Source organism: Suncus etruscus, chromosome 10 (genome assembly GCF_024139225.1).
Source record: "Suncus etruscus isolate mSunEtr1 chromosome 10, mSunEtr1.pri.cur, whole genome shotgun sequence".
In the NCBI taxonomy this organism is placed as follows: domain Eukaryota; kingdom Metazoa; phylum Chordata; class Mammalia; order Eulipotyphla; family Soricidae; genus Suncus; species Suncus etruscus.
In genome coordinates this window covers 10938633-10961957 of record NC_064857.1, presented here as the reverse complement: position 1 = coordinate 10961957, position 23325 = coordinate 10938633, and the positions used below count along the sequence as shown (strand labels likewise).

Here is a 23325-nt window from a genome sequence, read left to right as displayed (position 1 = left end):
ATCACTCCTGGTTTCTGAGTGCAGAGTCAGTAATAATCCCTGAACATTGCCAAGTACGACCCGAAACCTAGGACCCTCCCCCCCCAATAAAATCACTCCTGGAAGGCTCTAGGCACAATAAATGATGCCAGGGATAGAACCCAGGTAGGTAGCATGCAAGGCAAATGCTCTACCTGCTGTACTATTTTTCTGGCTTTAAAATCAACTTTTTAATTGTGATAACATAGTTTATAATCCATCTACCATTTCTAGTTATTTTCTCCTTTTCCCCCATAATCTTTTCCTCCCTTCCAACACTCTTAACTTTTTTTCTTAGTGCCTTAGATCATGTCTAAGATTTTTTTCCAAAAGGAGGATTTCATCTTTTTTATTGGTTTATACTTTGAAGATGAGCAGAATTATTTGGTATACATCTCTGACTTTATGGATCACTTCAGCACAATACTGATACTATCCAATTCATTTCAAGTTGCAGTAAATTTTTTCTTTTCTCATAGCTGCTTAGTATTCTTTTGTATAGATGTACATCACATTTCTTTATCTACTCATCTGATGTTGTAAAAAGTACTGCAATTTAAGTAGGTGTACCTGTATTCTTGGTTTATGGTTTGTGTTCTTGTGATAAATTCAGAAGAGTAAAATCACTAGGTTAAATGATAAATTCTATTTGTAATATGCTACAGGGTTTACAAACTGTTTTTCTAGAAAGTCAGAATCATGCAATAGTCCTACTCCCATTGGAGAATTCCTTTATCACCACATCTTTACCTGGAAAATTTATTTTTTCTGTTCATTTTTTTTTTTTGTGGTTTTTGGGTCACCTCCGGCAGTGCTCAGGGGTTACTCCTGGCTCCATGCTCAGAAATTGCTCCTGGCAGGCACGGGGGACCATATGGGACGCTGGGATTCGAACCGATGACCTCTTGCATGAAAGGCAAACGCCTTACCTCCATGCTATCTCTCCAGCCCCTCTGTTCATTTTTTAATAAAATAATTCTGCTACTGTGATGTAATAGCACATTCTTGCCTTTTTATTTGAAATTCTATTTTAATAAGTAGTTTTTGACATTTATTGAATATCTGCCATTTTAGTATTGTCTTTGAAAAACTTTCTTTCATCTCTTCTCACTTTTTGAATAAGATAATTTATTGTTTTTGTGTGTGTGTGTGTGTTGGTGAGTACTGTATATAACTTGGGTTTAAGCCCTTTGATGTGTGATTTAAAACTTTTTTTTTCAATAAACAGAGTTTTCAGATTTTAGATTTTATTTCTTTCTCAGTGTAGAAGCACTTTTGGTTTGACTTAGTCCCATTTGTTTATTCCCACTGTTTGTTGTTATTGGTGCCAATAAAATTGTTCACAGAAGGAGGTTTTCTGACAGGAAGACGTTGGAGGGCTCTCCCTGTTGTGTTTTATAAAGGAAAGTTAGACACCAAGATTTATTAAAATTTAAGTTAATCTTTGTATATGAGAAGAAATGGGCACCTGAATTATTTTTTTTTAAATTAGAGGGACATGAGTGATAGCATAGAAGGTAGGGTGTTTGCTGCTCTGGATTTGATTGATCTCTAGCATCCCATATCATCCCCAGAGCAATGCTAGGAATGACTACCTAGCACAGAGCAACAAGTAACACCTAATTACCACCAGGTGTATTCCAAAATCCAGAAAAATAAAAATATTTAAAATAGTAGCTTTAGAATAATAAAACAGAAAATATAGAGAACAGCCTTCTCTAATAAAATGGTTGAAGACTACTTCAAGGACTACAATTCTTCCTAATTCTTCACAAAATGTAAATAAAAAAGACCACAATGGAAAATCATTATAATATTTGTCATTATAAACAAAATACAATTTTAAAAATCTTTGAGAGAAAAGGAACAAGAATAAAAATCACACAATGGGGCCCAGAGAGATAGCACAGTGGCATTTGCCTTGCAAGCAGCCGATCCAGGACCAAAGGTAGTTGGTTTGAATTCCGGTGTCCCATATGGTCCCCCGTGCCTGCCAGGAGCTATTTCTGAGCAGACAGCCAGGAGTAACCGCTGAGCACCGCCGGGTGTGGCCCAAAAACCAAAAAATAAAATAAAATAAAAAAAGCACACAATGATCTATTAACAAAATTCAAGTAGGTGCAACCTAGTAATATTCTTGAAGTTCTGAAAAAACACTTTAATCTAGAATTCCATACTCCAAGAAATAACAAACATTTGTTTTTGAATTACCTCTAAATCCTTAGATTTGAAAGATCTATTTGTTATTGTAACATTTGCCTCTATTTCTGAGCCATAAATGGAGAATGAACACTATTAAGATAAGAATAAATTGGGGCTTGAGCAATCGTATAGCATATAGGATAGCTGCAATGCATATGGGCAACTCAGATTTTACCCTAGCACCCCAGATGGGCTCCCAAGTACCACCAGAGTAATTTCTGAATATAGATCCGGGAATATGCCCTGAGCACTTAAATGTGTTGCCATAAATAAATACATACATGTGTTGACATAAATAAATAAATGTGTTGACATAAATACAAACATAAAAGAGTAAATTTTTAAAAATATGTATGATGGACAAAAATAGAGAAATTAAGAAAAGAAAGGAGATATAATATAATGCTGAATGCCAGTTAGAACCTGACATTTCCACAGGAAATGTAAAATTAGAAGCAAATAGTAAAGATACTTCTCCCTGTTATTGTGTATGATAGTCAATACTTAAAACTGAAGGTACTCTTTGTAGACAAACATATTATAATATTACCCACTTATCTTTTAGATATATACTTTTGGGTTTTCTAAATTTATTATAATTGTTACTATTATTATTATTATTATTATTAGTAGTAGTAGTAGTAGTAGTAGTAGTATTTTGGGGCAACACCCGATGGCTCTCAGGAATAACTCCTGGCTTTGTGCTCAGGATTCACTCCTGGAAGGTTTGGGGGACCGTATGACATGCTGGGATCTAATCCAGTTGGTCCGGAGTAGAAAATAGTTTAACAAACTCCCTACCTGCTGTGCAGTCACTTCAGCTCCTTAGTTTTTTGTTTATTAGTTTGTTTGTTTGTTTGTTTGGGGGGTCTCACTCCAAATGAAGATCAAGTAATATATGGGATGCTGGGGATCAAACACTTATCAGCATAGAAAGCAAATACCCTTTCTTTTGTACTATGCTCTGCCCCTGGATTTTCTAGTTTTAATTTTTTTTGCGGGGGGGACCACACCTGTTGACCCTCAGGGGTTACTCCTGGCTCTGTACTCAGAAATCACCCCTGGCTTCAGGGGACCATATGGAATGCCTGGAGATCAAATCGCTGTCCATCATAGGCTAGCACTTGCAAGACAGTTGCCTTACTTGTAGTAACTATCGCACCGGCCCCTCTAGTTTTAATTTAGTAAGTTTTGTTATATTAACATTTTTCTTAACTTCTGTTTAATTATTTTTGAGGTACTGTGATTTACAGTATTGTTGATGGTAGTTTTCCGCATACAAAATTTCAGCACCATAAGAAATCTCTCGTGTACCCTGGCTTACCCAAGGCTCTCAATATACCTCCCTTTAAACCTCACCCTAAATATTCAGAAATTCAATTTTGTGGATCAGTTCTCTCATTGAATTACTTTCAGCCCTTAATTGCTACATACTGTGTCTTTAAGTGCCCCATATGACTGCATTTATTCTGTACCTAACACTTTCCTTCTGACTGACTTCACTCAGATGAAATTCTATAGTTTAAACCGTACCATGGCGAATTGCATGATATTCTACTTTCTGGCATATATCTCTGTGTGTCTATTTGAATATATATTGAATATATATATATATATATATATATATATATATATATATATATATATATATATATATATATATATATATATGACTAGTTAAAACTATACTCAGCAAGGGGACTTCTGAGAATTATGTTATGGGTGATTGTCCTTCCACTGTAACTTTACCTTGTCCTCTTTCTTTGCACCCTTGTTCTCATAATTAAAAATAAAAATTAAAAAAAAAAAACTATACTCAGCTCTTCCCCCCTGACTCTGCTGCTGCGCCGCCATCTTGAACGACATGGTCACCATCCGCACCAGGAAATTCATGACCAACCGACTGCCAACCGACTGTTACAGCGGAAGCAGAAGCAGATGGTCATTGATGTCCTACACCCTGGCAAGGCCACCGTGCCAAAGACGGAAATTCGAGAGAAACTGGCAAAGATGTACAAGACCACCCCAGACTTTAACTTCGTATTCGGGTTCAGGACCCATTTTGGTGGCTTCGGCATGATTTATGATTCCTTGGACCACCCGAAGAAGAATGAGCCGAAGCATTGGTGAGACACGGCCTGTACGAGAAGAAGAAAACTTCGAGGAAGCAGCGAAAGGAGCGCAAGAACAGGATGAAGAAAGTCAGGGGCACCGCCAAGGCCAACGTTGGCGCTGGCAAAAAGTGAGCTGGAGATTGAAGAACAGAAGGAGTAAAGATTCTGCAGTGAGTTATGGTGATTGTGCAGATTTTTTCACGAGGATGAATAAATTGTAAAAAAATGAAAAACAAACAAAAAAACTATACTCAGGACCCCATGGAGGTCCTCCATTGGAGGAAGGAGATAGATTATATTGGTGATAAGAATGAGTTGAAATTTTGTGCATGAGAAGCCATTTACAGTATTATAAGTCAAGAAACCTCAATTAATTATAAAAGTTAAAAATTAGATGAGAAATGTTGACTAGTAAATATATAAAATAAAACTATATTTAGAAACAGTCACTGCTTCCTTGTTACCGATAGTAATATTTTTATCCCATTTCCAAGTTCAATTAAATAAATCTAAGCAGATTACAATAATTGCTTATTCATATGTTTCAAGCTAAAATGTATCTCTTGAGATCTGAATTTCTCTTATATGAAATTAGAGCTTCATAACATTAGTTGATAGACATACAGGATTTTTAATATATTTCAACCTAGTTTATGAACTCAAGAAGATTATTTGTAGCTTTTTATTTTGGGGCCACACCCAGTGATGCTTATATGCTTGTAGATCACTTCTTTTTTTTTTTTTTTTTTGCTTTTTGGGCCACACCCAGTTACTCCTGCTATGCCCTAAAAATTCGCTCCTCATTTGGGGGACCATATGCGACATCGGCAGATCCAACCACGGTCCATCCTAGGTTAGCGTGTGAAAGGCGAATGCCCTCCAGCATGTGCCATTGCTCGGGCTCCTGTAGATCACTTCTAATATTGATCTGAATGCAGCCTCAAGAGATTGAATGGGGTGTCAAATCCAAGTCAGGTACAAAGTAAGTATTCTACCAGCTATATCATCATTTCAGTCCCTGGAATTATAAAATTTAGAAATTATACTTTCTTTTCTGTATCATCAACTCATTTTTTAAATTATGTTTGGTAAGAGAGGATTTATTTTAAAATAAAACTTTTAGCTTACTGTATGCCACCATTGGCAGCATAATACTGTGTCTTCTTTATATTGTTTAATTTAGTCAATAGCAATTTTTTGTTTAGTTGTTGAAATATTTATTAATTATTTACCTATAAGATCCTAATAAGAAATAAATAGGGGCTGCAGAGATAGTACAGGGATTACACTACATGTCTTTATACAACCAGCCTAGTATAACCCCTAGCCCCACATGGTCCCTGAGCAGCTCTGGCAATTATGCATCTCTTGAATCACTTGAGAGGCCTGGGTAATCTCTGACATAGAAGGGCCCAAGCGATACTGAATCCTTCTAAAAAGAGCATCAAAATGACTAACTGAGGATTGCTAGGGCACTACTCGGAAGGAGGGAGAGAAAAATGGAGAAAGGAAGTGAGGGAGGGAGGGAGCAAGGAAGGAAGGAAGTGAGGGAGGGAGGTAGGGAAGGGAGGGAGGGAGGGAGGGAGCAAGGAAGAAAGGAAGGGAGGAAGGGAGGAAGGGAGAAAGGGAGGGAGGGAGGGAAGGAGGGAGGGAGGAATGAAGGAGAAAATTCTATGTACTGTACATTTTATAAATTCCAATTATTCATATAAGACAGTTTACTCTTTTTATTTGAGTTAAGTTTATTTCCATTTTTGTTAGAAGTTCTTGAACCTTTTTAATGTCTTTTGAATTTATTTTCTAAAGTGTCATGTTAATAATTATTATATTCCGAATATTCTTTGATATTATTTTTATAAATATTTAATTACATATCTACATCCAAAGAAAAATCTTTAGATATACATGCATATCCTTTTAGCATAAATCTCAATTTTCTATGAAAAAAACAAATCAGTAAATAAATACTCTAAATTTTTTAAAACACAAAACTTCTATATGTTTATACTTCTTCCTATTTATAAGCATTATCACAGTAATGATGACTGAAACCCAATTACAAACATGTTTGTAATCACGGTGTTTAAATAAAGATATATTTTAAAAATAAAACAAAATAAAAAGAATTAGAGGGGAAAAAAAGCATTACAACAGTTCTCTATTTTGAGGAAGAAAATAAACTTAAAATTGAGGTATAGCAAAGTTGCACAAAGGGTCGGAGAGGTGGCGCTAGAGGTAAGGTGTCTGCCTTGCAAGAGCTAGCCAAGGAAGGACCGCAATTCGATCCCCCGGCGTCCCATAGGGTCCCCTCAAGCTCAGGGCAATATCTGAGCACTTAGCCAGGAGTAACCCCTGAGCATCAAATGGGTGTGGCCCAGAAAACCAAAAAAAAAAAAAAAAGGAAAGTTGCACAAGTCAGAAACTTATATTGCCATTGTTCAATATAATTGCTGAATATCTTTGTTTAATGTAGAATTATGCACAAATGTGGAATCATGTAAGTGAAAGGTCTTTGGTCAACATAATGGATATAATAGTTCTGCCACAACGTTATTTCATATTGTGTTTCTTACCTGGAAATATTAATTTCCTAGTGCTAATAAAATCTATGACCTTCCTTCTTAAGAACTATTGCTTTATTGATGAATACAGCATTTATTGAGGGCTGGATATGTGTAATCATATACAAACTTGATTTTGTCATTTTTTTTTCTCTCCTACATTCTTTAGAAAGTAACAGAAGTGCTATTACTGGAGTCTTCCTTCCCTTTCCAACATGAACTCTCATCACAGTCCATTTGTTCGATCAGTTAGACATTCATACCATGCTTGCTGCACCTGCAATGCTTTTACACAAGTTATTTATTTTCTGTTCTTCAAATATGCCCTTGACACAAAAATGGTAAATATTTCCCATACACTTAACATCAAGATAACTCTTTGTGAAAACCATGTTATGCTAAAATGATGTGCTATTTATTCTAAAATCAATTGCAATTGTAATATTTCATTCTGTGGATAATATTTTTATTTGCCACTATATCTATATTGTCTAATAATTTGTTTGTATGGGGTTAAAAATTTTTCAAACAATGCTCGGGGACCCAGAAACCATTCGAACAACAAATGATAAGTTATGTAGACGGACAGTTCTCAATCTGCTAGGCAATGATGTAGTGAGGCACTGATCCAGAGAAACTGGGGTCATAAGGGCCTTTCCTGGAGGTGCTCTGAAGTCTATAAGGAACCCAAGGATAAAATTTGGAGTTTCTCACATGTACAGAATACATTTTAGCCTTTTTTTTTTACTCTCTGGACTTTCCACTGCTAGTTTTTAAGCTTCTAACCTTTATACGTTTTTGACAATTATTACTCATCATTTTATTCTCAGCATTTACAATTATTATTTAGTCAATATCAGCCAATGAATAAATACAGCAATAAACAATATATATGATGAATGTAAAAATTTTCATTTTAGATAGGAAAACTAAAAGTTACAGAATTGTATTATTTTTCCTAAATCATATGACATATTTGGTTCCATATCTATCTGATTCCAAGTACATAACATTCAATACACATAATAAAATATAGTGAAAGCCATACAAATGAATATAGAACATGATGTATGAGTTTAGACATCTATAATCCTTAGAGGAGATGGTTTTGAGCATTTTGGAGGAGGTTCACATCCAGCAGTGCTCAGGGGTTACTCCTGGATCTGGAATCAGAAGTCGCTCCTGGCAGCCCTGGGGTACCATATGGGATATCAGGAATCAAACCAGTGTTCATCCAGGGTTGATCCTGTGCAAGACAAAAGCCCTACCGCTATGCTATTGCTCAGGCCCTGTTTCTGAGTTTTATTGAAGTAGTGGTACTATTTCTTAAGAGGATTATTGATTTTTTAGAGATAAATTAACTTTGATAATCTTTTGGTATTTGTTGTTTAACTTATCTTTTATCCAAATTATCTTATCAATATAATAAAAATATACTTATTGTTTGTTTCCTAGAACAATTCAAAATGTTACCACTTTAAGAAACAACCTGTTTTGTATGTTTTTTAATTGTATTGGTCCAAGACAATTCAGTGTTAATTATTATAGACTTAGATTATTTTTTCTTCTTTTTTTTTTTACTCAAAACATTTTCCCTGGAATGATTTAATTATTGCAGTCATATTACATTTTAACTATTGAGGAGTCAATATTGGTCAATACTGAACAGCCTGAAAAAGCCAATATATAACGTTTAAGTCATATAACTTACATCATTTATACTGCACATCTGCAAAAATGTAAGTTTAGTTCCTGGAAGTTTTTCTAGAACACAGCAAATTTTATTTGTAGACTTTATATAGTATAATTCTATTTTAAAGTAGAAAATAAAACAAATTTATTTTAAGTGTTCAGTAAATAATTTGTTTTACACATCTTAAGTGCCTTAAATATTTGTATATAAAATATTAATTTAAGCACCACAATTACAAATATGATTGTAATTGGGTTTAAGTCATGAAAAGAACAATCCTCTTCACTAGTCCAACATTCCCACCATCAATGCCCCCACCTACCTCCTTCCCCATTCCCTGCCTATATTTGAGAAAGGCATTCTACTTCTCTTACTCATTAACACTAACAAGATAGTTAGTGTTGTCATTTCTCTAACTAAACTCACCACTCTATGTGGTAAGCTTCACATCAAGAGCCGGACTCCTTTCAGCCCTCATCTCTGTTGGCTTTCGGTATTATTACAATAATGTCTTTTGTTTTTCTTAAACACATAGATGAGTGAGACTATTCTGTCTCTATCTGTCTCTCTCTTCCTCTCTCTCTCTCTCTCTCTCTCTCTCTCTCTCTCTCTGATATATTTCACTCAGCTAATAGATTCCATGATCATGATAATCCATATATAGGAAAATTGTATGACTTCATTTCTCCCAAGTTATCTTCTCTGTTCCTTTCTTCCTTAGGTTCTGGGGTATATGGTGATCTAGTACTCTCCCCTTAATTACATTACATTTACTAATACAATTATTTTGTACATCACAGATAAATGAGATCATTCTGTGTTTGGTTTACTTTTTCTGACTTACTACACTCAACATGATATCTTCTATTTCCCACCCAGTTGCAGCAAGTTGCGTAATTGCAACATTAATGAAAGTAGCATAATATTCCATTGTGTATATGTACCACATGTAGAATGAAGAGAATTTTTAGGAATTCAGAAGAGCTCTTTTTTTTTCAAAGGTTAATAAATAATCTTTTTTCAGAAATCAGTGATCTCGTTTGTCTTGCAAAATTGCTGATAGTGGGACTGTCCACATTAACTGGGGAAGCAAACCAAACCATGACACCATAGTTTCTAAGAAGCACTAGTTGGAGATTTCAGCTGTGGGCCCCATCAGGATATTTGTAGGTGTGCCTATGGATGAGCTCTTTATTTTTTATTTCCTGTAGCACAGATTGACATATTAACAGTGTTTAATATAGTAATTGTATAATTTATCAACTCAAGTAGTCAGGGGAATTGGGAAGTTGAAATTGTTTTTCTTCGGTTGTTTTAGGGGCACACCTGTGATTACTCAGGGGCTACTCCTGACAGCGCTCAAGAGTCACTCCTGGTGAGCTCAGGAAACCATAGGGGATGCCAGGGATCAAATCTAAGTTGGATGCATGCAAGGCAAATACTGCTGTACTATTCCTCCAGTCCCTAAAATTGTTTTTGTTATAAGTACTCATGCCATCAGAGACATGAAAGACCAATGCAGCTGTGGAGTGATAAGCTTTTTTGGTTTTGTTTTTTTCATGTTGGTATTGGCAAAGGTAGTTTAGGAGCCACTTTACTTCTTTGTGATCTGAGACCTCATCCATAAGTTCAACCTGAACTCCTGAAACTTCTCTTTTTATTAGGGGAAGAATGAGTGGCTCCAAGACCACTGCATGCAAGTGGGTGATGCCTACCTGATCGATCACAGACCGGGCAAGCTTTGAGAAAGCTTCTGAGCTACAAATCAGCTCAAAAGATCCCGCTAGACAGAGGACATCTCTATCATTTTGGTGGGCAGTAAAAGTCACCTGGTGTGGCACCGAGAAGTGTCTGGTAAGAGGACTGTAGTTGATGTTATAGAAACAGTTTCTGGAGTCCCCTCATTGGCCTTCAGAGGGTATTCTTCCCTTCTTCTATGTTCAGTGAATGCCCTGAATGCTTGCCTACAGGACATGGGGTTTGAGCCTGAGCATCTTATGTTCCCTTGAGCACAGATTGGGGAACCAGCACTGAGAACAGAGTTGGTAATAGCCCCTCAGCACTGCAGGCTGTGCTCATTCCTGATCACAAGAACGAGAGAATAAGATTCTTAGGTTTTTGCTAAGATATTTTTGACAGCTTTCAACATTTGTTCTATTTGTTCTTTGTTTCCCCAAGAAGTTCTAAAGATGTCAGGGAAATAAGATAGAGAGAATGAGAGAGAAAGAGAATGATAGAGAACAAGACAGAAAGAGAGAAGCATCTCACAGATTGTTTCTCTGATGGAGGAATTTTATGAGAGTTTTTGTTAAGAGTCAGAATTCAACTTTGGCTGCTACTTCTTCGTGTTCAAGGACTCTTGAACCACCATTCTTCAGTACTTGTGTCCTTTGTTTCACATGTTTAAACTAAGTCATCAGATTGATAATGTCACATACTCTTTTAGATGCTTACTTCAAGTAACTTCTATTTGCAAAGTGACATCCAAGTGTTTTGGGGTTCTTGTGATTTTATTGACCTAATGTAGTTTTGGCCTCTGATACATATAAAATATCAGTTGGAATGCCCAGTGCAGAAAACGATATAGACCTAAAATACTTTTTGAATAATCAGGGCTACTTTGGAAATGTCTTACTCTTAGAAAATTACTACTACTATTTTTAATCCTCACCCTTTTACTGGGCAGCTGCTTTCCAAAGTAGTTTTCAGGGGAATGGAAAGATATGTAGTGAGTAGAGCATTTGTCTTGCACATGGTCAGCCTGAGTCCAAACCCCAGATGGCCAAATCCCACCTCAGGCTCAAACCCCTGAGTCCAAATGGAGTGATCACTCAGCAAAGATCCAGGTGTAAGCCCTAAATATAGGTATGGCCACAAAACAAACAAAGTAGGTCTTAGGATAATTCTAGAGTAGTTATTATATATTTTATATATATTTATATATTTATATCTAACTGTGATCCGTCCTAGGCTAGTGTCAGCAAGGCAGGTGCTTTACCGCTCCACACCACTGCTTCAGCCCCAAAGTTATTTTTAAGACAAATTTAGACACATGGTATGAAATATAAGAGAACCTTTGAAATGGAAACTAGAACATTTTGTTGTGACTATATTCTATTTATGAAATTTTTAATTAAAAAACTAACTCATCAGTCTATTTATTTACATAAATATTTGTCTGCCTTTGGAGGGCATAACCAGTAATTCTTGGGGGCTTCCAGCTCTGTGTTTAGTAGACCCTGTGGTTCCAGATATTGAACTGGGATTGGCCTCTTGTAAAACAAGTGCATCTTTATACTATATCTTTATATATTTTTATAGTAAAGTGCTCTTTATATAACTGGTACCCAACTAAATTATGTCTGTAATCAAGGTGCTTAAATAAAATATTATTTAAAAAATTCTTATTTTTATTTTAGGAAATCTCATTAATATGGAGAGTTAAAAAAGACTAGCTTGAGATCTGGAGAGATATTTCAACAGGCTGAGATTATTTTGATCCTTGCTCCACATGGTTTCCTGAGCACTACCAGGACAGAGCCTTAGTCACCTCTGGGTAAAGTATATTTATTTGAATTTGAGAGAGAAGACCTGGATTCATAGCTGCCAGTTACAAGCTGTATCTGTGTTCTTCTGTCATTTTACAGCTATGACCAGCTAGTACCTGTCCTGAATACTGGTCCATGGACCCAAAATTGTAATCAAGACCATCAGCCAGTAGTTTAAACCTAGAAAGGTTTACCTATACCTTTAAATGACAATTGAAGATCACTGGTCTATTGAACTTCTTCAGGCTTCTTAAAGGGACTATACTCTACTTTGTTTCATCATCTCTCGAGAGATGATGCATTTTTCAATTTTTCTGGGAACATGAAAAAATAATTATAGATTGGTTTTGTACCACACCTGGTGGTGCTCAGAGGTTTCACCTGGCTGTGTTCTCAGGGGTTATTGTTTGTGGTGCTTGGAGGGACCATATGGGATGCTGGGCCTCAAACCTGGGTCAGTTGCCTACAAAGCAAATACCTTACCTTACCCCCTGTGCTATTGCATCAGCCCTGAAAAAGTTTGTATTTTGAACACCTTACATAACGTAGTGCCTACCATAATAGGTGCAATTACCTGGTTATGGCCTTTTCTGTTATAATCAGTACTACGATAATGGATAAAACTTGGCCATAACACCATTAGTTGGTCATGGTGAATGGGATTGAAGGTAATCTTCCCATAAGTCTGTGCTTCTCTTTGTGCCTGGGAAGACAGACATCCCATTAACTAACCATGTGAACCCATGTGAATCCAGTGAACACCTGATGCCTTTCAGAGTGACCTTGAAAACCAGTCTAAAATCAGGACTCTCTGGCTTGCTGCAAACCATGTAGACTCTTGCTCTTTGGCTCCTCTGACTAGCTCCTCCCTTCCTTTCCCTGTCAGAAGAAAGAACGTGTGTTGTGGCCTTAAACTGCAAATTTATGGAGACCTCTGCAGCCCTGCAGCACAACGTGAAGGAGCTGTTTGTGGGTATTGTCCAGCAACTGCACCTGCGGTGGGACAGCAAGGAGAAGAATGAGAGGCGCTGGCCTACCAGAAGAAGAGGGAGAACATCCCCAGGAAGGTCAGGCGCTTCTGGGGCAAGATTGTGGTCCAAAACTATAAGAACATGGCCTTCGAGCTCAACTCCAAATCCTGCCATGACCTCTCTGTGCTCTAGACGGTCAGTCACTCGCTGTCTCCAGTTGGACATCCCGGAAGGCCATAGGGACTGATAATCTATATTAGATTGCACTCTAAGTATTGTATGATGCAGCTCACTTGGTTGCATCTGGGAATTCAGTATGATAGCCTCAATGGGAGGGAAGAGTATTCATTTACAGAAAAAAGCCTGATGTGGCTACTTTGACATAAGACTCATCAGAGGAGACATTTGCCATTCATTTTTTTGGATCATCAGAGCTGACATCCTCATACTCCACACATGCAGTTGTCCATCGTTGTTTCCTCATTGTCACCCTTTAACTGTGATTCTGTTTATTATGACGGGGCTCGTATTATATAAGAAGTGCACGGCCATGCATTTTTTTCCCTGTGTTCTTCTTGGATTGACACTGGGATCAGGAAGTAGCTCCAGGTGTGGCCCTCAAAAGCATCTGCAGTAGCCAAGGCCAGGTAGGGGTTAAAAAGTTGTCCTGGGATGATCTACTTCTACCTGCAGTCAGAATCTGGAGAGTTCCGGATTTTTTGGAAATCCATATCGCTTTTTGGAAATCCATATCGCTTTATTCCTCCAAAAGATGGAGGTTGAGCTCCCCTACGATCCAGCTATACCACTCCTAGGAATATGCCCTAAGAACACAAAAATACAATATAAAATTCTCTTCCTCACACCTATATTTATTGCAGCGCTCTTTACAATAACCAGACTTTGGAAACAGCCTAGATGCTGTTTAGATGAATGGCTCAATAGATGAATGGCTAAAGAAACTGTGGCACATATATACAATGGAATATTATGCAGCTGTCAGAAAAGATGAAGTCATGAAATTTACCTTTACATGCATATATATGGAATCTATTATACTGAGTGAAATAATTCAGAGGGAGAGAGATGAATACAGAATGGTCTCACTCATCTATGGGTTTTGAGAAAAAAAACATTTGTGAAATGATTCTTAGAGACAAAATAGAGGAGGACTGGAAGGTATGGTTCACTGACATGAAGCTTACCACAGAGAATGATGGGTATAGTTAAAAAGTAAGAGGACATCAAAACAACAATAAGGTACCAACTCATGCCACAGAGGCTGGCATACATCACAGAGAACAAGAACAATCAGTGCTGGTAAGGTTGTAGAGAGAAAAGAATTCTTCTCCTTCACTTCTCATTCACTGCTAGATGGAACGCCATCTAGTCCAGTCTTTGTGGAAAACAATATGGAGAATCCTCAAAAAACTGGAAATTGAACTCCCATATGATCCAGCTATACCACTCCTAAGAACCCTAAGAACACAAAAACACAATACAGAAAAGCCTTTCTTACACCTATATTCATTGCACCTCTATTTGCAATAGCCAGACTCTGGAAAAATCCCAGATGCCTGACAACAGATGAATGGCTAAAGAAACTGTGGTACATATACACAATGAGATATTATGCTGCCATCAGGAGAGATAAAGTTAGGAAATTTTTCTATACACGAATGGTCATGAAAACTATTATGCTGAGTCAGAGGAAGAGAGATAGACACAAAATAGACTCACTCATCTATGGGTTTTAAGAAAAATAAAGACATTATTGTAATAACACCCAGAGACAATAGAGATGAGAGCTAGACGGTCCAGCTGAATATACTTTTTTTTATAATTGTCAATGTAGTTATTTCTCTAACTGCACTCACCACTACATTGACAATTATCATGACAATGGTCGTGAGTGAGAGAAATAGGATGCCTGACTTGAATACAGGCAAGGGGCGGGGGGGGGGGGTGACAGAGGGTATTGGTGGTAGGAATGTTTCACTGGTGAAGGGGGGTTTTATTAAATATGTAATTAAAACCCAACTACAAACAGGCTTGTAATCATGCTGCTTAAATAACGATATTTATTTAAAAAAAGTAAGAGAGCTTGCTGTAATTAACATGCCAATGACCCCTAATATTCCCCAACTCTCAGTCAAAAATAACTTTACATAACTATAAATTTTGGTTCCAAGAACCATAATTTTTATTTCAGGAGCACACTAAAACAGATTATGACTTGACTGCTAATGAAAAAATATACAATATAATTTTTATATGTTGGATGAGAATGCTACTTTTATATGCAAAAGATTTATCAAGGTAAAAAAGATCTTCGTTCGGAAAAAAATGATACATAAGAATGCCCTTTGTTCACAAAGATTTTATTTCATTGTAAGATATATAGGTAAAAATCGAAAATTCCAAAAAAAGATAGAAAATGGCAATAATATGGAAATTTTATATAAATATGTTCTTAGATAAGTTTTCTCAAACATGGCCCTGTCAACACTTGATAGGTCAATCAGATTGAGACCCAGCAAAAATATACTAGACCTAAAAAGAGAAATGGAAGAATGAGGCCTAGTAGATAAATATAGGACACTCCATCCTCAGAAACCTGGGTACACATTCATCTCCAGTGCACATGGGTCATTCTCCAGGATAGACCACATGCTGGCACATAAAACATATCTCCATAAAATCAAGAGGATAGAAATTTTGCAGGCTACCTTTGCTGATCACAAGGCTCTGAAATGAGATGTGAACTACACAGGGACACAGAAGAAATACTTTAACAACTGGAAATTAAACAGCCTGCTACTGAACAACAAGTGGGTCCGAGATAAAATCAAAGAGGAAATCAAAACTTTCCTGGAAACAAATAACAATGAAAACATAAACTATAGAACCTATGGATACAGCAAAAGTGCTACTGAGAGGAAAATTTATAGCTTTGCAAGCACACATCAGGAAAGAAGAAGGGGCATACCTGAATAGTCTAATGACACAGCTAATAGAATTAGAAAATGATCAATGAAAGGAACCAAAAATAGGGAGACAGAAGGAATTAACAAAGCTTAGAACAGAAATCGATGAAGTGGAAACCCAAAAAACAATCTGAAAGATCAATGAAAGCAAAAGTTGGTTCTTTGAAAAAACAAACAAAATTGATAGACTATTGGCAAAACTCACAAAGAAAGAGAGAGAAGCTTGATAACCCATATTAGAAATGAAAAGGGGAGATCACTACAGATATTGCAGAGATTCAAAGGGTAATCAGAGATTACTTTGAGAAACTTTATGCCATGAAACATGAGAACTTGAAAGAAATGGATAAATTTTTTAACTCTTATAATCTTCCATGGTTGAACAAGGAGGATGTAGTATATCTAAACACCCCCATCACTATTGAGGAAATTAAAATAGTAATCAAATGTCTCCCCAAAACGAAAAGCCCAGACCCAGATGGTTTCATGAACTCTTTCAAAGATTTCAAGAGGAGGAACTACTACCAATCCTGGCCATGCTCTTTCATGAAATTAAAAAAACGGGAACATTTCCAAACAGCTTCTATGAAGCTAATATCACGTTGATACCCAAACCAGACAGAGATACTGCCAAAAAAAGAGAATTACAGACCAATATCCCTGATGAGTACAGATACAAAGATCCTCAATAAAATTCTGGCAAATAGTATTCAATGCCTTATCAAGAAAATCATTCACTATGATCAAGTAGGTTTCATTCCAGGAATGCAAGGATGGTTTAACATTCATAAATCCATCAACATAATACATAACATCAACAACAAGAAAAATAAAAATTACATGAACATATCAATAGATATGGCAGATCTTTAACCTAGTTTCCCTCTATGACATCCATACAGTTATATCTGAATGCACGGCATCTGTTTATTCGCAGTGTGTCATACTTTTTCTGCAATAAAATTTGTACTGTTCCTCCTTCACATCTTTTCTGCATGCAACTCACTGTAGCTTCTTTCTCTCCTCCCTTTGGGAGTAAGAGGACATTTCTCCCAAGTTGTGTTCAATGGGTTAGGGTAATTCCCTTGATACCATGGCCTGTCCTTTTTAGGCCCAACAGTGAGTTCTGCCCCAGGGATGCCATCAGGCATGTACTCCAGCCCTTTTAGCCACTATCCCAGACTGTCTTCCATAAAAAAATGGATTGGTGCTCGCTTCGGCAGCACATATACTAAAATTGGAACGATACAGAGAAGATTAACATGGCCCCTGCGCAAGGATGACACGAAAATTTGTGAAACGTTCCATATTTTTTAGAAAAAGAAAAAAAAAATGGATTGATTTTCTATTGCTTTGCAACACTCTAAGGTCTTGAGGATCTCTCTTCACACCTTTGTAAGCAATAAACTTCAACCCTTTGTGTTTTTCTGATTTTTTTTTTTTTGGGTTTTTCGGGCCACACCCGTTAGATGCTCAGGGGTCACTCCTGGCTACAGGCTCAGAAATTGCCCCTGGCTTGGGAGGACCATATGGGACGCCGGGGGATCGAACCGTGGTCCTTTCCTTGGCTAGCGCTTGCAAGGCAGACACCTTACCTCTAGCGCCACCTCGCCGGCCCCGTTTTTCTGATTTATTAATCATGCACACACACACACACACACACACACACACACACACACACACACACACACACAAAGAGGCTTGCCAATTGCTTAAAAGCAAGAGAATTTTTGTTTTGTTTGGGGGCCAAACTCAGAAATCCTCAGGGGTTACTCCTGGCTCCGTGCTCAGAAAACTCTCCTGGCTTGGGGACAATATGGGATGTCAGGGATTGAACCAAGGTTCCTTCTGGGTCAGCTGCATGCAAGGCAAACATGCTACTACTGCGCTATTGCTCAAGCCCCAGGTTTTATTAACCTGAAGAAATTCAGAGTGGAGAATACAGGAAGAAACTGACAACTGTATTGTATGAGATGCTCCCCTGGCCCTGACAAACCCCCTCCCCATGAACTACTACACACTGTGTACCTGGAATGCTTTTACTGTTTGTTTTTTGACTGTGTTATTTAAGGTCTTATGTGGTATTTGGTATCAGTTGGTGGTTTACTTTGAGGTTTGGGAATGCTCAAACTTTTCCGTGTAAGTTAATGGTAATTACTTCTTTGCTTTAAGCCTTTTGTTTACAAAAGGTTTCATTGGAATATTCATTGCAGATACTGGGGAGATGTGTTTTTCTGAGATTTATATCTTTGGAATCAATATACCTGTAAATCTAAGTTTTTAACATCATCTTCCTTTGTGTGAAACTAGAGTTGGTTTAAAATGTCTATAGCCCTGAATTAGAATAGAAAACACTATGTCTTGACCTTTTCATCCCTTTTTATCCTTTTCATCTCTTTACCATAATGCCTCATACCTAGAGCTTTCCAAGTGCCTTTTCTTTCCCTCCCTCCTTCTTCCTCTCTTCCTACTTCCCTATCCTTTCCTTCCTTCCATCCCTCTTTCCCTCTTTTCCTTCCTTCTTTCCTTCCCTCCATCCCTCCTTCCTTCCTGCCTTCCTTCCCTCCCTCCCTCTCTTCTTCCTCCTCTCTTCCTCCCTCCTTCCTTCCCTCCTCCTTTCCTCCCCTCCCTCCCTCCTTCTCTCCTTCCTTATCGCCTTCTTTCCTTCCTTCCCTCCTCCCTTCCTCCCTCCATACTTCCCTCCTTTCCTTCCATCTTTCCTTCCTTTCCACCCTTCTTCCCTCCCTCCTTCCTTCTTCCCTTCTTTCCCTCCTCCCTCCCTTCTTCCTCCTCCCTTCCTCCCTCCTTCCCTCCTTCCTTTCTTCCTTTCTTCCTGCCTTCCTTTCCTCCCTTCCTCCTCCTCCTTTCCTCCCTATTTCCCTCCTTTTTTTCCTTCTCTCCTCCCTCCCTCCCTGCCTCCCTCCCTCTTTCCCTCCCTTCTTTCCCTTCTTTCTCTCCCACCACACCCAGAGTCAGGAAAAGCAGCAGTCACCAAGAATATTCGTTTAATATTTGTGTGTTTAAACGAATTATATCATAATGTGATGTGATGTGTGTATGTGTGTGTGTTAGTGTGTTGTGTGTATATGTGTGTGTTATATGTGTATTTGTGTGTGATATGTGTGTGTGATGCGTGTGTGTGTGATATGTGCTATGAGGACAGGCAGCGGCACCTGCAGGCTCTCCTGACCGCGACAGCAGCGTTCCTGAAGGCCCTGGCTGCCTGTGGCGCCCTGTCCGCCAGCCAGCGTGGCAGCCTGCGGGTCCTCCGGGGCGGGTGGGCGGCAGCAGAGTGGGCGCTGCGCGGCGTCGACCTCCTGGTGAACTCCCCGGGGTCCAGGCCGATGGAGGCGGCCACCCCCAGCAGTTGCTCCAGGAGGGCTTGGCCTTGGGGGGTCCCGGACAGGGGCGACTGCAGGTGGGCCAGGATGATTTCCTGGACCTGGGCGCGGACCCAGCTGGCCTCCAGGCCTGGCTTCTTCGCCACCAGGATGGGCAGGTGGGCGAGCCAGTGGAAGTCGTCCAGGGGGCTGCCTGGGCCGGAGGCCAAAGGGGGAGTCCCCTCGGAGGCCCCCCCGGATGGAGGCAGGCCTGGAGTCCCAGTAGAGGCCTCTTCGGGTGGAGGCAGGCCTGGGGTGCCAGTAGAGGCCTCCTCTGGTGGAGGCAGGCCTGGGGTGCCAGTAGAGGCCTCTTCGGGTGGAGGCAGGCCTGGGGTCCCAGTAGAGGCCTCCCCGGATGGAGGCAGGCCTGGGGGGCCAGTAGAGGCCTCCCTGGGTGGAGGCAGGCCTGGGGTCCCAGTAGAGGCCTCCCCGGATGGAGGCAGGCCTGGGGTGCCAGTAGAGGCCTCCTCCGGTGGAGGCAGGCTGGGGTGCCAGTAGAGGCCTCTTCGGGTGGAGGCAGGCCTGGGGTCCCAGTAGAGGCCTCCCCGGATGGAGGCAGGCCTGGGGGGCCAGTAGAGGCCTCCCTGGGTGGAGGCAGGCCTGGGGTGCCGGTAGAGGCCTCTTCGGGTGGAGGCAGGCCTGGGGTGCCGGTAGAGGCCTCCCTGGGTGGAGGAAGGCCTGGAGTCCCCACATGTAAAAGGGCCAGTCTGGGGGCCAGAGGCAGAGGCAGAGGCAGAGGGGGTCCTGCCCAAGGGGGCAGAGTCCACAATATTGGCAGCTGCGACCTCAGGGCCCACAGGCGGAGGAGGGCAGCCGGGTGGAGGTGGGCCCTCTGGGGGTGCCCTGGTGCAGGTGAACTCAAGGTCCTCTGCATTAATTCCCTGAAGTTAATTTCTAGGAGGACATCTCTGCAAAGACACAGAGCACAGGGATGTAGCAGGAGGGAGAGGGAAGGACCCTGGGGTCCTGGGAGGACATTGGGGGGGGGGGGGCTCTGGCTCCCTCTCTCTTCCCCCAGCCTTGGTTCCATGATGTCACAGTACCCGCCAACTGCCCCTTGGTTCCCAGGCTTTGTCCAGGGATGGCCACCCCCGTCCCTGACTTGATGGAAGAGGACAAAAGTCACCTTAACACCAGGGGTCTCCGGAAGCGCACCACCTCTCCTTCTGCGCCCAACCACTGGGTCCTGGATGCTGCAGGGAGGAGGGGTGCTCATCAGAGGAGGCTGCAGAGCTGCTGCTCAGGGGCCCAGGGTGACCCCGGCCTGCTCTGTCTTGAGCCCCTTGATTTGCCCGACCTATACAATCACGCCCATTGGCGCCTGCTTCTGGGCAAAGGCCTGTCCGACCATTTCTGGCTCTCTGAACCAATTACTAGGGAGCCTCAAGAGAACCCATCGCCCAAGCACTCAGGGAATGACACCAAGCCTCAGACACAAGTGCCCAGCACCCCTCACCCCGCGCCCTGGTTCTCTGAGGGACTGTGTCTCCACTGACATGCTCAGAGTCCAGGCCCTTGCCTTGAGGACAGGGAGAGCAGGGAAAGTTGGCTCCTTACCTCTTACTACCAGGGATCTCCTCGCAGCCCTCCTTTGCTGAGAAGAAGAGAGAGAGAGAGAGTGAGGTGGGGACTCTGGGAGCTCAGAGAAGCCTCATTGAGCAGCAAGCACAGACGGGGGTGAGACAAGGAAATGCTTTCTCCCTGGATTATGGACACAGATGCTACAACAGGCTCACACCCATGGTACCAGATAGCCCTGCCAAGGAAACTCCTAGAATAAGGCCCTGATCCATGGACTGGCTCAGGGAGGACCCTGGTCCTCTTAGAAACTCATCTCCACTGTCGTGAGCAACCTCAGAGGGGGACCCTGTGTGAGTGGTCCCTCACACGGGTCTGTGACCTGTGTTCTGCAGAGCTAAGACTCCAGTTCTCCAATCCTGCCTGTGGGTCTTGACCTCAGACACAGAACTAAAAAGTCTCTGAACTTGAGCTCAGAGGCTCCCCTGAACCTTTACGCTTGGCTCTCTGGTCTGCTAGAGGATTGATGTTCTCTCCTGGCTTCAGACATCCCAACTCAGTGTATCTCCTGAGACACTGTCCTGCCATGAACTCCCCAGAACTCATCCTGCCTCCTTACCTGGCAGCAGTGCATGATCCCGTACACTGCCATGGAGATCAAGACGACAGTGCAGCAAAGGAGAGAGAGTCCAATGTCGAAAGATGAACCCCAATTTTGGGGTTCAGACACCAAAAAACACAGTCATATTTGCCCAAGCCAGTATCTAGCCAATGAGGCAAATGAGAGTGTAAAATGCAGGCACCTGTAATATCACAATCCAATGATGTCACAGTGTGACATCACAGTAGGTCCCAGGGTGGGAAGGGTTTTTCTGAATGATTGGGGGTATATGTTTATGATTTTAAATGTTTATGATTTTAAACTGTGATACCTGGTGTGACCTTAAAACCAATGACCAATCAACAGAACCAAGAAACACAAAGTAATCTTCATGTAGTATTGTTTATCTCCCAATATTCTTTCACAACCTCCATGAAGCATGTCAGGATCTTAATTACTGTCCCCAGACCCTTCTCTTGGTTTTAGAGCCTCAGTTCACAATTTTCTTGGCAGTGTTGTCAGGATTATTCCACTGATGGCCAATAATCTTGTGATTGGTTTCTCATATACGCATACACAAATCTGTGTGCTCCCTTTTGCTCTTCATTTTCCTTCTGACTCCCTTGACTAAACATGATACCTTCCAGTTTCTTCCAGGTTGCAGTAAACTACAAGATTTCATCTTTTCTTCTATTCTGCTAAGACCAAATGAGCTGGGGATGGTGAGGGGAGAGTTCTTGTGTTTCAATTTTCCATTTTCATAAAAGAGACAGCCACTAAATTTAAAAATGACCCACCCCCCGTGATTAGATCAGAAGGTGGCACTACCCTCTTCTCCATACTAAGGACATTCTCTTCTCTTTTTTACAGTCCCTTGAAAAGTAGTAACTGAATGATGGTTAAGTGATTTTTAATGAGATAAAATATTGGTTTTATTTTAATCATCATTAACAGAGAAGTTTCATTATCCTCATGAGCACATATATACCAGATATATAATTTCAGAGATGTGTGATGGCCAACGAAATATCACATGCTGGGGGCCAGAGTCATGGCGCATGCGATAGGGCATTTCCCTTACACCCACTAACCTAGGATGGAGAACTGCAGTTTGATCCCCTGCCGTCCTATATGGTCCCACAAGCCAGGGACAGTTTCTGACGTCATGGCCAGGAGTAACCACTGACCATCACAGGGTGTGCCCCCCCCAAAAAAAGAAAGAAAAGAAGGGATGGATAATAACTTTAAAAAAAAATCACATGCTGCTATCTCTGATTCATAGACCTCTTGAATTTATGCTGTGTTTGTGTCATTTCTTCATCTTTTCTCTATCTTTTTCTTTTTAGATCTGACTATGACAAAATGGTTATGTTCAAATCACTATTTCAAGTCCCCAAAGAGATGAATTAATCATGCAACCAAGAGGTTTTTATAAGATTCATGAAACTAAGTTTCTTGTAAAATATATGATTTCACAGACTCTTCACAATTATTACTGGGCTGTTTATTTCATTTAACAAATTCTGAGCACCTGTTATACGCTACCTAGGAGACAATAGTAAATGTTTTGGTGTATTTTTTAAGGTATTCATCATTTTATATTCTTCTAGAATCCATTTTATCTTTGGTAATGAGAGAGATGCTTAGATACTCTAACTCTGTGCTCAGAGTTCTTCAACAGTGGTGCTTGGGATCAAAAAGAAGTTCAATCAATCGAAACCTAATGTCATAA

At 40.2% G+C, this 23325-nt stretch overlaps 1 non-coding gene and 2 pseudogenes across 1 annotated transcript; all 3 read left to right on the top strand.

Annotated features, from left to right (window-relative positions):
• The first annotated feature begins 4057 nt into the window (after positions 1-4057).
• Positions 4058-4513, top strand: LOC126020844 (40S ribosomal protein S24-like; annotated as a pseudogene).
• Positions 4514-8052: 3539 nt separating this feature from the next.
• Positions 8053-13299, top strand: LOC126020666 (GTP-binding protein GEM-like; annotated as a pseudogene).
• A 4002-nt stretch (positions 13300-17301) lies between these two features.
• Positions 17302-17408, top strand: LOC126021418 (U6 spliceosomal RNA). Its single transcript, XR_007499935.1, has one exon. It is a non-coding gene; the product is annotated as a U6 spliceosomal RNA (small nuclear RNA).
• Positions 17409-23325: the final 5917 nt, after the last annotated feature.